The 15633-nt window shown below is 45.4% G+C and overlaps 5 pseudogenes across 1 annotated transcript; 3 read left to right on the top strand and 2 right to left on the bottom strand.

The window, feature by feature from the left end:
- Ppil2-ps1 (peptidylprolyl isomerase like 2, pseudogene 1) lies at positions 1472 to 3195 on the bottom strand (annotated as a pseudogene).
- LOC134479421 (RING-type E3 ubiquitin-protein ligase PPIL2-like) lies at positions 1479 to 3197 on the top strand (annotated as a pseudogene). The gene has a single exon (XR_015622501.1). The product of XR_015622501.1 is annotated as an RING-type E3 ubiquitin-protein ligase PPIL2-like (transcript).
- On the bottom strand, positions 5948 to 10356 carry LOC148005358 (dnaJ homolog subfamily C member 17-like; annotated as a pseudogene).
- A 2914-nt stretch (positions 10357 to 13270) lies between these two features.
- Positions 13271 to 14205, top strand: LOC134479430 (dnaJ homolog subfamily C member 17-like; annotated as a pseudogene).
- A 445-nt stretch (positions 14206 to 14650) lies between these two features.
- LOC134479442 (M-phase phosphoprotein 6-like) lies at positions 14651 to 15133 on the top strand (annotated as a pseudogene).
- Positions 15134 to 15633: the final 500 nt, after the last annotated feature.

Genomic DNA, 15633 nt, shown 5'->3' with positions numbered 1-15633 from the left:
AAGGAGTAATGCATAAACCTCTAAGGGAGGAAACACAGGACAGCTGTGTCATATGATATAATGCTTCAATTTGTTCTTGGATTAAATCTATCCATTGATTAGCTAATAGAAAGCCAGATGCCAAGTGGTAAGACTCTGCGATAGGTAGAGTTATCTAGTGTGTGATTGCCTTGCCCCGGCCATGATGGAAAACTACAATAATCTTAGATCCAATTGGTAAGATATAATTGCCCACTCAAACATGCAAAGCCCGGTACCATCCATCCCTTGAGAACATTAACAATAACCTGTAAATACACAGAGCAGAATCTTAACATCACCTGCCATGGCTTCTCCCCTCTCTCCGTCTCCCCTTCTTCTCCTCTCTCTTAGTCTCCTCCTCTTCCTTCAAACTTCTCTCCTGCCCATCCTTCCTTCTCCTCCAATGACAGGCCTCTTTCTATCTTGTACCTGCCTCCTTTGTGACATCATCCTACATTTCACCCTTTTTGCCTAATTAAAAAAAAACTTCTCTCAAATATAAGCTGAGCACAACTACTATCATTTTGTAATTAAGAGCATAAAATATATCTAACACCCAGTCCAACACTATATCAGTTTAACAGAATATTTATTTATCTATTCCAGCTTAAGAAAGCCTTAAAATCTGTATTATATCTTGGCTAGCTTGAATACTACCTGATAACTATCTAATAAAATATGTATATTTAGAGTTAAACAGCATGATAGGCTATGAGACTATAATGTCTTCAACCCCCTAAGAAATCTGGGAATGACCAAATATCTATACACATAGGAAGCCTAACATGGCTTCCAGAACTGAGAGGTTGTAGAGACAAATCTCCGCTAGCACAGTCCCCTGTTAGCAACATGTGAGGGCAAGTCTTCAGCCTTCTGGCCCAAAATCAACTGACAGACTCTAGAAATGCAGATTTTGAAGGGCTGATCACCTTGTCTTGGCAGGGTTTATCAGTCAACTATTCTGTATAATTTGTCCTTTTCTGGACAGTATTAGTCTGTAGATGAAACAGGCAGTTTTGTGTAGTGGCTGCCTAGCCACAAAGTATTGACTCACCTGGAGGTAGAGATGTTCACATTCTTCATTAAATCCACCAAAGGGGAACTGTTAGGAGCAGATATGTCTCAACAAAAGATAAATAACTTTAAATCTCAAATTTTGTGGATTTATGACGTTTTTGAAAACCATCTATCTATATAAGACAATCTGGACTGTTGTCTCCATATCCTAAATTTTAACTTGAAAGTACTCTCACAAACTCAGAGCTATGACTTTTTTATTTGAATCTTAACTCACAGGTATAATCAACTCAGAAGTTTGTAATGACAATAGAAGGACTGGCTCTAAATCTGTCTCCCCTTCTCCTCTCTCTTAGTCTCCTCCTCTTCCTTCTCCTCCAATGACAGGCCTCCTTCTATCCTATACCTGCCTCCTCTGTGACATTATCCTACAAGAGCCTGAGTGTCTGCTGTGATCACGGTTCGTCGCCACCATGGGGAAGCGACAGCACCAGAAGGACAAGATGTACATCACCTGTGCCGAGTACATTCATTTCTATGGTGGCAGGAAGCCAGATATCACACAGACAAGTTTTCGCCGCTTACCTTTTGACCACTGCAGTCTCTCTCTCCAGCCTTTTGTCTACCCAGTCTGCACCCCGGAAGGTGTTGTCTTTGACTTGCTGAACATTGTCCCATGGCTTAAGAAGTATGGGACCAATCCGAACACTGGAGAGAAACTTGATGGGAAGTCCCTGATTAAGCTGAACTTTGCGAAGAACAGTGAAGGGCAGTACCACTGTCCAGTGCTGTACTCCGTGTTCACTGATAACATCCACATCGTGGCCATCAGGACAACTGGCAATGTCTACACCTATGAGGCAGTGGAGCAGCTAAACATCAAGGCCAGGAACTTGAGGGACCTGTTAACTGATGAGCCCTTTTCCAGGCAAGACATCATCACCCTGCAGGACCCCACCAATTTGGACAAATTTAACGTTAGCAGCTTCTTCCATGTGAAGAATAACATGCGAACGATAGATCCAGATGAGGAAAAGGCCAAACAAGACCCATCTTATTATTTGAAAAATACAAATGCGGAGACCCGAGAGACGCTACAGGAGCTCTACAAAGAGTTCAAAGGAGATGAGATTTTAGCAGCTACCATGAAGCCACCTGAGAAGAAGAAGGTGGACCAACTAAATGCTGCCCACTACTCCACAGGGAAGGTCAGTGCGTCCTTCACCTCTACCGCCATGGTGCCTGAGACCACGCACGAAGCAGCTGTCATTGATGAAGATGTCCTGCGCTACCAGTTTGTGAAGAAGAAGGGCTATGTGAGGCTACATACCAACAAGGGCGACCTCAACCTAGAGCTGCACTGTGACCTGACACCAAAAACCTGTGAAAACTTCATCAAGCTCTGCAAGAAACGGTATTATGATGGTACCATCTTTCACAGGTCCATCAGGAACTTTGTGATCCAGGGTGGTGACCCTACAGGTACAGGCACGGGTGGAGAGTCATACTGGGGCAAGCCTTTCAAAGATGAGTTCCGTCCCAACCTTTCACACACAGGTCGTGGGGTGCTCAGCATGGCCAATTCGGGGCCCAACACCAACAAGTCTCAGTTCTTCATCACCTTCCGGTCCTGTGCTTACCTGGATGAGAAGCATACCATCTTTGGACGGGTTGTCGGGGGCTTTGACACGCTGACAGAGATGGAGAATGTGGAGAGTGACCCCAAAACTGACCGCCCTAAGGAAGAAGTGCACATCTGTACAACCACCGTGTTTGTGGATCCCTATGAGGAGGCCGACGCCCAGATTGCCCAGGAACGGAAGAAGACACAGCACCAAGTGGATCCAGAGGCCAAGGCCAAGAAGAAACAGCCCCAGCCTGGAAACCAGGGTCCCCCGACATACCGCCGGGGGGTGGGCAAGTACATCAACCCTGCAGCCACGAAACGAGCAGCAGAGGAAGAACCATCCACCAGCACAGCCATCCCCACAGTCAAGAAAAGGCCCAGTCGGGGCTTTGGGGACTTCAGCTCCTGGTAGCAGCAGGCTGGCCTCAGGGATCCTGGTAGGGGTGCAGGGCTGTGGGCCTCCAGGTCTGTCCCTGAGCCCTTTATCCTTGCCATCAGTTTGGGCTGTGAACCAATAAATCTGTTGCCTATGGGAAAAAAAAAGAAATTAGAGTAAACAAAGCTAAAGAAAGTTGTTCTTTTTGTGTTTGGCCACTGGCAATTCCCTCTTTTTGTTTTTGTAAAAGCTCTTTTAAGGTACGATGGCTCTTTCCACAATTCCTTGACCCTGGGGATTGTACAGTAATCCTGTAGTATGACCAACCTGCATTGTTTGGCAAAATGCCTGAAAGGACTTTGCTGTGTAGGCAGGCCCGTTGTCTGTCTTGAGACTATCAGGTTTTCCGCAGGCTGCCCATGCCTCTAAGCAATGACTAATGGCATTACGAGCCTTTTCACCAGTCATCAGAGTGGCATGTATAATACTGGAACAGGTATCAACAGAAACATGAACATATTTTAAATTTCCAAATTGAGATATGTGTGTAACATCCATTTGCCAAATTTTTAGTGGAATCAGACCACGAGGGTTAATTCCCACCTGAGGAGGGTGGTGAAATTGAACACAATTCTGGCAATGTAACACCACATCACGAGCTGCAGCTCTAGAGATGTTAAATTTTTGTTGAAGAGTAAAAGCAGGAACATGAAACTTTTGATGAAATTCTCTAGCGAGATCAATTGGAGCAGCATGAAAAGTAAACTCTCTACGAGTACTAGCATCCACCAGGGCGTTATTACTGGCCATGGGACCAGGCAAATTAGTATGGGCTCGAATATGTTGTATGAAAAATTTATTTTTTCTGGCCCAAATCAATTTTTGTAATTCTAAAAAAATTTGACATACAATACTAGTCAACCTAATTGGCCATGCAATTTCACGTGAGCAGACAGCATTAACTACATAAACAGAGTCAGAAATTAAATTAAAAGAATCATGAAATCTTTTAAAAAGTTCCAATACAATTTTACATTCTGTAATTTGGCGTGTGCCTGGACTGTATTGAATTAATACTGGTTCTTGAGAATCAACCATATAGGCACCTACACCTGTTTTGGAGCCATCTGTATAAATATCTAATGCTCCAGACAAAGGCTCTGAGGCAGTGACCTTAGGAAAGATCACTGGATATTCAGTAAAAAATTGTAACAAAGGATCCTTAGGATAATGATTGTCAAACTCTCCATCAAAACTACAGTGTAATATGGCCCAATCATCTATCAAGGCACACATGTTCCATCTGAGCTATAGCATATGGTATAATAATTTTCTTGGGCAAAATACCAAAATGCTGAATGCAAGATTTAACACCTAACATAGCAAGCTGTGCAACAGCAGAAGGGTAATATTCCAGGGTCTTATTCGGAGAAATATGAGGATAAATCCAAAGAAGTGGTCCTTGTTGCCATAGCACTCCTGTAGGCTGACGAAAGGTTCTCAGTATACACAAAAAGAGATCCTCCTTTTCCTTGTACCTTCTTAGCATTGCCTTTTCCAGTCTTTCTTCTATTTTCCTCAAAGATAATCGTGCTTCATTGGTCAAAGCACGGGGTGAAGCAATCCCCTTTCAGGATCTCATAGAGTGGTTGTAAATCTACATTGGGCATTTTAATATAGGGTCAAATCCAATTTATGCTTCCTAGTAATTTCTGAAAGTCATTTAATGTTTTTAAATGATCTTTTCCTAATTCAATTTTCTGAGGGGAAATACTATGAGGAGTAATCTTTGTTCCTAAATACTCTCCTTTTTTGCCCATTTGAACCTTTTCTGGTACTATAAACAATTGTTTTCAAGCACCTTAACCACTTTCACATAGGCCGTTTCTAGGGTGCCACAATCTTTAGCGGAAAGCAAAATATCATTAGCCAGATTGGTGGAGCATTTTCCCTTTCAGGACCTCAGTAGCAGCCCTTTATCAAACTGTCTCAGGGGGCTAAAGGACCATGGAAAAGAAAACGTTAATCTTGACCTTGGCCACAACCTCCAGTTGGAGTAAGCTAAAGTGCTGGTGCCAAGACTTTTTCCTCTTATCATCTTAGAGTAAAGCCTGTCCTGTTGGCAAAACAAAGTTACTCACAGTCTGCTGCGGACTTTTCTTCTACCTCCTCCTCCTCCTCGTCCTCCTCCTTTCTTCTTGGTGTAGAATGTCCTTGGCATTAAAGCCTTCATTGAGGATATAGCAATCAAGCTTTTTTTTTTCTTTAGTAAAGCTGCTCATGATTCTTGATATGCCTACAGAAAAAAGCACTGGGCCACAGCTGGTCGGAGCAGTGGTTATGATCAGAGACTGATAGACACCTGAATTCTTTTTTTGGAATTAACTGTATACTAGAAATTTCAGCCAACTTTTGTTCTGTTATTTTCTACTGAGAGGAAAGTAAGATTTGTTTAATCACTGAATATTGATATAAATTTAAGTTTTTGCTAGAATTATTGTACATTGATAGAAATTTAAATTGTTTTGAAGAACTGTGTATAGATAGAAAGGTTTTGTTAATTATTTGACTAAAGTCTACATATTGAAAATGTGATGGTTTTTACAATAATTTTCATTGTGTGTAGATTGCTAATGATAGGAAAAAGAACGATTATTCAAGGGAAAGGGCGGTATGAAATGGAAACTTCTAGTTATTTGGGAAATTAATTTTGCCAAATGATTTCTGCGGCACACCTGTGAAAGATGTCTTGCTAAAGCAAACATGTCAAAGTTGTCCTGATGCAGACACTGGTGAATGTTTGGCTGTAGAAGACAGTGAGAGGACTCTTGATGAAGGAGTATAAATCTGACCCCTCAGGCTGGGAGATGAGCCCTGAGCTGTGGTTTGCTTCACCTCACCATTCTTCAGTAAAGATACTGCATGTATTTCTCCTCATTACATAGAGTGGTTGAGCTCACCATGGCACTGACTGCCTTCTTTCTGGAAAGTACCAAGTTGAGAACCTCTCCATACATATTTAAAAGCCTCAGGAGGATATCTCTGGAGTAGCCCCCTTGGGACTCATCCTCCTTCTTGCACATCCACTTAAGCTTTACTTTGGGGGTTCCTTTGCCTTCTCTATTTTCTGTTCTTCCTCTCAGCCTCTGTTCTCAGTCCTGGCGGATCTGCTCCTGGATCAGCCTTTGCTGCTCTTCCAACTGACGTGAACCCTCTTATCGTAATGGAGCAAACTCCTACTCTAGTGTGGTGGTGTTCCTGCTCTCTCCTCTTCCTCAGTACCCTGGGCCTGGGCCTCCCACTCCCTGGCCTCCAGGTCGAGCTTCAGTTTCTTCCTGTTCTCGTCAAGTCTCTGGGTCCTCTCTGCAGCCTGCTTCCTGGCTTTCCTCTCCTTGTCATAGTCAGCCCTGGCTGCAGCATCAGTCAGTACCTCCAAGGCCTGGGACAGCTGGTGGAAGAGTTCAGCTGCTCTGGGGTTATCTGGATTTTTGTCTGGGTGGCAGGAGAGTGCTTTTTGTCTCTAGGCCTTCTTCACCTCCTTCACCTTCACCTCTTAGTTTTGGAGGCAGGATTCATTTAAAGCATTAGTATTAATTTGAGGATTCTAAACCTGTTTCCTATTAGTAATACTTCAATTTCATCATTTCCTTGAGCCGATGAACCAGGCACCCTGAATAAGTAAATCAAGTATGGGACCTCTGTGAGTTATAGTATCAATTCAAGTTTAGGCAAGAATTGAGAGACCACAGGAGTGGGGAAGACCCCCACTCAAATCTCAAGATGACGCAACCCAAGAACTCACGAGAAACCAGTCTTGATGTAATAAACAAGAGGTGTATTTGAGGAACCAGAGCTCTGGGGACGACACATATCTCACACAGGAGACAGAGGAGGTGACCCCAAGCCCAATTAGGGGAAGCTATTTATAGGGAAAATTACATAGGTAGTTGGCAACATTCACACAAAGCAATTTCATTGGTTTGTAACTTGGGCTCAGTTCAACTATAGGCCACCCTGCTTCTAGGGCAAGGTGACCCTAACTCTCGTTTTTCTCAGGACTGTTGAGTCAGGCCTTATCAAGGTCAGATGGTTTGGGGTGGCTATAGCCAGGCTATATCCCCAAAACATGTTATGTTATTCTTTGCTGTGAGGTACACTTGTCCTCACAGCAGGGTCAGTGGGGGATAGTTTAAAATCTTTATTCTTTCATTCTCTTCTTCTGCTTGTGACTAGTTCTAACCTTAGAACTCAGGGCCACCTTCTTCAATTTTTCCCCTAAGTTCTTCTGAGGCTTGATATAGTTGGTGCAGCATTAAAATCTGCACTGCACTAACTCTTTCTCTAATAAAGGGTGTTAACTTATTACTTTTGACATTTGGACCCTGTATTTTTAATAAGAGAATAACTGAGGGTACTAGGAGCATGGAAATTAGTCTCAGATCCCCACGCAGAACAGTACAAACTTTCTAAGCCCCCACAAAGCCGGATGGTAGCCTGGTCTCAGCCATCTTGGGGGCAAATGTAAAACCTTAGTCTTCCCAATTGGCACCTTGCTTCTGGACTTGCGCATCCAAACTTGCCCCCAGGTGAAATCTCTTTGGGACTTCTATGGGCATACTCTGAGGATCTGTGTCAGGAATGTCCTAGGTGTCCAGAGCAGCTACCAACTTACAAAAGTCAGGGGGAGAGCAGGCCACCATGTGTATGGTGGGGCCACCTTGGAGATGGACCATATTACCTCCCCGGCCTGGGAGGAAACTTGCCAAGTCAGTTTCTGGGGGGATATGGGGAATATAAGCACTTACAACAGAGATGGAGCTTAAGAGGATTAGCAGTCTTTTCTAACTTCCGTTCATTTCTGAGAACATCTGGTGTTGTCTTCAAATGGGAGGCGTGGACCCATGCAGCAATCCCATCTACATTAACAGCAGTGGGAGTGGCTAACAGTACTAGATAGGGTCCTTTCCAGTGAGGTTCTAAATTCTCAGGCTGGTGTCGCTGGACCAGGACTGCGTCTCCCACTGGGTACTGGTAAGGCATCTCTGGACCTCCTGTCTTGTAGGTGTCCTTCACTTGGTTCCAAATTCCACCTTGGACTGTTTCTAAAGCCTTTAAATGAGCAAACAGGGTTTTAGGAAAGACCTCAGGGTAGGGGGCCCCGCCCAATTCAGTGAGGTGGAGGGGGAGCTCCCATACATAATCTCATAAGGTGTTAGGCCAAAAGGATCAGGAGTGTTCCATACACAGAACAAAGCAAAAGGAAGGACAGTCGAGTCTCCCCCGCCAGTCTCTAAGGCCAATTTTGTCAAGGCCCCTTTATAGTTCTATTTATCTTTTTTACCTGCTCTGAACTCTGTAGTCTCTTCAGGGGCGTGGGTAAGGCTGAATCCAGAAGGGGCATTTCTTGCTCTGAAGAGAGCAAGAGGGAAGGAGTGCCACACAGTCTGCGCCAGTCCTCGTGGTCAATTTGGTCAAGGTCTCTTTTAGAATTTTATTTATTCTACCTGTCCTGAACTTTGAGGTCTGTAGATGTAATATAATTTTTTAATCGACCTCTAAATACCTGGCTACATCCTGGCTTACCTTGACAACGAAAGCAGGGCCGTGATCTGACCAATTACCTTAGGCACTCCAAACAGGGGGAAGATTTCTTCCAGTATTTTCTTGATCACTACCAAGGCCATCTCTTGCTTGGGGGGGAAAGCTTCTACCTTTTCCTAAAAAGGTATCGATAAACACTAGGAAACATTTGTAACCATATTTTCCTAGTTTTATCTCTGTGAAGTCCACTTCTCAGTAGGGTCCAAGCCGTTCCCCATGGAGCCTCCTGCCAGAGTCAACTTTCCTGAAAACAGTTACCTTTTGGCATGGTATACATCAGTGTACTATCTCTTCCAAGAGATACTTGAGACCTGTGACATAATATTTAGTTTTTGAAAATGTCTGGATGAGTTTGCTTACCCCTAAGTGAGTCCACTGATGCATTTGTTTTATCATGGCCTCTGCCTGTTTTTGTAGCAGGATTTTCTTTCCCGTTGAGATGTACCAGAGTCTCTTCCTCGGCCTGGCTGGGTCATGGCAGGCCCTTAACAGAGCCAGAAGCTCTTTTTTTCTTGCCCTCAGATGTCAGAAGGCCCCTCTGCTGATGGACTGTAGCAAAGGCATACCTGCTGTCCACAGAGATGTTAAGTCTCTTTCTCAGCTCAAGGGCTTTCGTGAGGGGAGTGAGCTCTATTCTCTGAGTAGAGGTGTCTTCTGGTAGGGCCTGAGCCCAGATGACTCTGTTTCCATCTACCACTGCTGCCCCAGCCCACCTTTTTCCTTCTCTAAGAAGCTGCTCCCATCTATGAACCAGATGGCATCTACCCCCTCTGGTGGCTGGTCAGTCAGATCTTTATGCCACCGCTGTGCTTTAGTTAGCACCTGCTGACAGTCATGAAGCAGGTGTCTAGGTCAGGGTCTGGGAGCAGGATGGTAGGGTTCAGACTTGTAGGAGCAGTCTGGGATCAGAAGGAACAAGTGGGATATCCGGCCCACGCCAAGGTCCACTGTTCTTCGGGTAGTCCATGAGTATTATTTGTTGCCCATAGTCCCCTGTACTCAAGGTCTTTTGCTGGACACAAGCCCATTTGGGCATAGGAGCACAGAATGTCTGGCCCCCATATTCATTCACAAAACAACTGGGTGCGACTCCCTTCTATCTTTGAGCATAGCCAGCACTCTAGGACCGAGAGACTTGCCTTCCGGGCTGCTGGAGAGGACCCTCTATTTTTTCCTGGGGCAGTCCCTGATCCAGTGTCTTTTTTCTTTGCATTAGGCACACTGATCTTTAGCCAGGAATTCTCTTCTGTTGCCAGGTACTGTCTTCCTAGGTTCCCTAACTACTGTGGCCAGTATATGTTCCTCTCCTGTCTTTTATCTCTCTTTAGCTCTCTAACTTCCTCTTCTTTTTGTCTCTTTTCTTCCCTAGCTTCCTGCTCCTTTTACCTTCTTTCCTCTCTCTTCCTCAGTCTCTCTGTTATAGCTTCTGCATCTTACTCTACAGCTACTAGATGCTGTCCACTTATGTGCACAGACCCTGAACCACACTTCAACCTTACTTTCTCTGCAACTTACACTAACTCTCAGCAACTTAGCTTAACCCTTCCAATTTCTGTAACTTTTTCTTTGTATCTTTTTCTTACCTTAGCCAGATTGGTGGGGCATTTTCTAGAGGGTTTTCGGAGACCCACCCTTGGAGCCTGGCGGTAGACCTGGAGCACTCCCTACCTTCAGGGGTATTGAAGTCAGTCAGGAGTGAGGGTCTTCCATCCATGTCTGGAACATTTATTTTCTGGCCTCTAGTAGGATTCTGTCTTTCCTCGGTGGTAAAGAAGACCTATAATAGTTACTAACAAGCATCTCATGTGGGATGATGAGAAAACAAGAGGAGAATCTACAGAATAGAGGTCCACTGAAGAGGACAAATATCATTTAGTCACACAGCTAAACCAGGAGGCCTTTTGGGGACAAACAGGCCGTTGTAAAAATAAGCACAAGCTTCGTGTCTGTGAAGCAGAAAGGCGAGCAGAGAGGCAACTGATATGTTACCGACTATCTCTCTGGACTTAGAGTTTTCCTCAAGGAGTCTCTCTTCAGTGTCAGCTTCATGGCTTTACCTCTCAAGAGAACCAGCCTCCAAATGACACTAGGCTTCTAGTAAGAACTAATAACAAAAGGATGGAGAGATGGTTAGGACCTGGGTGTTAGATGCCAAGTGGCTGACATAAGAATTGTAACTGGTTCACCTGGGACTTTCAGGACCTCAGTAGCAGCCCTTTACCAAACTGTCACACTGGGTTAAAGGCCCATGGAAAAGAAAAGATTAATCCTGACCTTGGCCACAGCCAAAGCCTGAATTCTAAATTTTGACTGGCAAAACAAAGTTCTTCACAGTTTGTTGTAGATTCTTTTTGAAACCATTTTAGGGGCTTCCCTGCCCCCCAACCTGGGGAATTTGGATCACAGGGGAAGGAACTGGCTGCTGAGGGGATAGGATCAAAGGCACTGTCCATGTAGACAGACACTTCTCTTAGAATAGGGCCAGCAGATAAGGGGAGGGAGGCAGGCTCTCTCAAAGAAAGTTCTCTTAATGCACTCTTTTTGTTGTCAAAGCATCAGCCCTGGCCAACCGACCCTTTACCTTGAAACTCTTTTCCAGCTGGCTCAGACCCCTGCCCATGCACAGCCTGCAGCTTGCTTGCCCATGCACCTGCCACCCTCAGCCCCACACTTCCCTACTCTGCACTGTCCCTTCCTTAGAAGCTGTGAATGTTTAAGCAACAGGAGAATTTTTCTTCAGGATCTAAGATAAAGCTTTTAGGTTCTGATAATGCCTGCTTCAGACAGGGTCACTCGCTAACCTGGAGTCCTTCATACACAACTGTTAACAGCAGCTAGACTGGACAAGTCGAGCAAAGGGAGGAGAATCTCTCCTTGGGAAGGAGGCTCAAGAGAGAAAGATAAAACTCCCTGGCAGAAAACCATTTTTCTCAAGCAAATTGTTTTTAACTTCTAAGTTAAGCACCAAGAGGACCAAGTAAAACTCTTTGACGAATAAAGTAAATACTTCCGTGATTAAGTTTCCAGTTATAAAGATCAGAGGAGGAGAAAGGCCAATACTGAAGGGGCTGCATCCCATTGCCTGGACCAGGGGGAGGTCTATAAGCCCGCAAGGGAAAAACAAGAATCTGGCCAGTAGAGGAGTCAGGGGTGAGTGCTAGCCAACTTTGCATCCCCTGGACCGGACCTCCAGAGGGGCAGAGGATTCAGGAGGTTGGACAGCATAAGTGCACAAAGGCGAGGCTACTGTTGAGTCAGGCTCTGTGGGGCTCCAAGCCCTGCAGCTTCTCGTACCTGTAGCCGAAAACCCACTCCCTGCTTCTTCTTCCTTTGGAGCAGAGGTCATAAGGCTGCTGGGGAGGAAATGGGGCATAAATACGGGGGAGGAGCTGGCCATTCAGGAGGCTCCCCCACCTCAGGATAGATCTTAGGAGGAGCAGAGGGTACTGAGGATTTTGAACCGGGTTTTGCCAGACCTAGATGTAAGGTTTCTGGTCCAGGTGTGCTCCCAGTTTTTCCTGAAAAACAATAGCTTTAACAAAGAATCATAGTCAGGTCAAAAGAGCCCTCAGGGGGCCAGCCGACACTGAAAGTTGGCCACTCAGAGGTGCACAAAGTCTGCCACTTTCCCTTCTTAACTTCAACTGACATATTATGTGCTCTGTCCCTAACTTGTCCAATAATCTAACATCAGGCTTACGGGAGTCATTACTGTCTGTCCTATCATCACAAAAAAAAACAATAAACAAACAAACAACAGACAACACAAAGAAACCACAATATCCAGACAACAACTGCTGTGCCTAGTCCACAGGCACCAGCCAAAAGCAGTTTCAGATGAAGTGGTCTTTGAAGTTTCTCTTCCAAGAGGAACACACTATCCTCTTCTACCCAATAGGAGCCACCAGGCGTCCCTGGCTCTCCTGTTGCCCTGAAGCATCCCTCAGGGTGCAGCTTGTGGTCCTCCCGACATGTCTGTCGACCACAGCTTCTGAGCTTTACAGCTCCGGAAAGTGGCTGTGAAACCAAAGCACTTTTCAGATACTAACCAGAACCAGAACAGAGACACAGACAGCGGCCACACACTCAGACACAATTGGGGACCCCCTTACCTCCAAGAAGGTCTTTGAAGTTGTGGGTCGTTGCGAGATCCCGGACGAGCCCCTAAATGAAAGACCATGGGGTGGGAAAGACCCCCACTCAAATCTCGAGATGACGCAACCCCCCAAGAACTCATGAGAAACGAGTCTTGATGTAATAAACAAGAGGTATATTTGAGAAACTTGAGCTCTGGGAACAACACATATCTTACACAGGAGACAGAGGAGTCAACCCTAAGCCCTATTAGGGGAAGGTATTTATAGGAAAAATTACATAGGTAGTTGGCAACAGTCACAGAAAGCAATTTCATTGGTTTGTAACTTGGGCTGAGTTCAACTCTAGGCCACCCTGCTTCTGGGGCAAGTTGACCCTAATTCTCTTTTTTCTTAGGACTGTTGAGTCAGGCCTTATCGAAGCCAGATGATTTGGGATGGCTATAGACAGGCTACATCCCCAAAACATGTTATGTGAGGTGCTTCAGTGTGAGGTGCACTTGTCCTCACAGCAGGGTCAGTGGGGGATAGTTTAAAATCTTTATTCTTTCAGAATCATGGCAGTGATCAAAGAGCTAGTACAAATGGATCTCTATGTGCTGCAAGGCGTCGAAGAGAAGGCGACAGACAAAGAGGTGAAGAAGGCCTACAGACAAAAAGCACTCTCTTGCCACCCAGATAAAAATCCAGATAACCCCAGAGCAGCTGAACTCTTCCACCAGCTGTCCCAGGCCTTGGAGGTACTGACTGATGCTGCAGCCAGGGCTGCATATGACAAGGAGAGGAAAGCCAGGAAGCAGGCTGCAGAGAGGACCCAGAGACTTGACGAGAACAGGAAGAAACTGAAGCTCGACCTGGAGGCCAGGGAGTGGGAGGCCCAGGCCCAGGGTACTGAGGAAGAGGAGGAGAGCAGGAACACCACCACACTACAGCAGGAGATGGCTCAATTACGAGAAGAGGGTTCCCGACAGTTGGAAGAGCAGCAGTGGCTGATCCAGGAGCAGATCCGCCAGGACCGAGAACAGAGGCTGAGAGGAAGAACAGAAAATAGAGAGGGCAAAAGAAACCCCAAACTAAAGCTTAAGTGGACGTGCAAGAAGGAGGATGAGTCCCAAGGGGGCTACTCCAGAGATGTCCTCCTGAGGCTTTTACATAAGTATGGGGAGGTTCTCAACTTGGTAGTTTCCGGAAGGAAGCCAGGCAATGTCATAGTGGAGATTGCAACTGTCAGAGCTGCGGAGTTGGCCGTCAGAAATGAAGTGGGCCTGGCTGACAACCCTCTGAAGGTTTCCTGGTTGGAGGGACAGCCCCAGGGCACGGTGGACCCCAGTCCCCCAGGACTGTCGAAGGGCTCAGTGTTGTCAGAAAGGGAATATAAGAGTCTGGTCATGATGGGCATGCGTCAGGCCACTGAGTGACGGCAGCTGATGGCGCAGATGCAGCAGGAAGATGAGGTGCGGCCCACGTAGCCCGACTTCAGCCTTCCCACCCCACACCCTTTTCTGAGTCATCACCAATAAACTTTTTACAAAACAAACAAAAAGAAAACCAAATATGTATAATATGTAATGGATAATTTCTAATTCTGATGGCCTGTTGCATTTGAATAAAGTTAATTCATTGTTATCAGGGACAAATTCAACAGTCCCTATAGGCAAAATAACCCTGCATTCAACGAATCAGTAATTACGTTAAGAGGTTCAGGATATTCCAATACCATAAGGATAGCATGCAATTCTGACTTCTGAATTGATGTGGACTTTTGACCACCATGCTTATTTTATCTGACTTACATCCTGCATACCCATCTTGTTTACATCAGAATAAAAAGTTAGCACAGAACACAACATCTTGCTCGCCTCTTGACCCTGCGCAAGCACAGTACAGCGGGAAGCCTCTGAAAATGTATCCAACATGACGTCGGAGCAGAAGACGAAGTTATCCACAAACCTGCTGCGCATGAAGTTCATGCAGAGGGGCCTGGACTCGGAAAACCAGAAACAGCTAGAAGAGGAGGAATGGAAGACGATCAGGGATGAGCACTGGTACCTGGATTTGCCGGAGTTGAAGGAGAAGGAGAGCTTCATCATAGAAGAGCAGAGCTTCTCCCTGTGTGAAGACCTTTTCTATGGAAGGATGCCTTTCAGAGGCTTTAATCCTGAAGTTGAGAAGTTCGTGCTTCAGATGAATTCCAGGAACAGAGTGGCGGCGGCAGAAGAGGAGGAGACTGTAGAGGCTGACGTGTCGGAGGAAGAAATGGCAAGAAGATATGAGAATTTGGAGGGAACAATTGGGAAAATGTTTGCCAAGAATAGGGACTGAGCCAATGATGAAGAAGATGAAAATGGAAATATAAAAGCCATGAAAATTAAGATGTTCTTAAAGCCCGAAGACTAATATGGACGCCTCTGATGCAGTGGATGCTGTGAGAACAGCATGGTCTGAACTCACCCTCCTGTCCTCGGTACTGGTCCCTTCTAAGGGATGCCTAGGGTTGGAAATGTGCTGTTCTTGAGACAGAAGGAGGATAGACGTTCTACATCCTTTTGACGGCATTCGGGGCTTCACATATGTGTGTACACGCCGCTCCCTTGACTTTTGGCCTGATTCTGTGTGAATATACACACAGACAGGGCACACACCGACACCTGCTCTCAGTTACTCTCCAGGAATCAGGATTGGAGACTAATTCTTGCCTTGGTTTTAATGCCCTTACGTTTATATTTTACGTTTTGAATCATGTCAAGCCAATTCATTTGCTTTGGATTTCAATATTTGAGAACATTTCAGAAGTGATTGACCAGGAACAGACATGGCTCTACAGCCCAGAGTATCTGCATGCTCTTAGGTCTTTATGTATAGAATTGTGGGGTTTATGTATTTTAAACAGTCATCTG

Source organism: Rattus norvegicus, chromosome 6 (assembly GCF_021556685.1).
Source record: "Rattus norvegicus strain SHRSP/BbbUtx chromosome 6, alternate assembly SHRSP_T2T, whole genome shotgun sequence".
Taxonomy (NCBI): Eukaryota; Metazoa; Chordata; class Mammalia; order Rodentia; family Muridae; genus Rattus; species Rattus norvegicus.
Note: the sequence above shows the minus strand (reverse complement) of the source record. Positions and strands in the feature narration are given on the sequence as shown.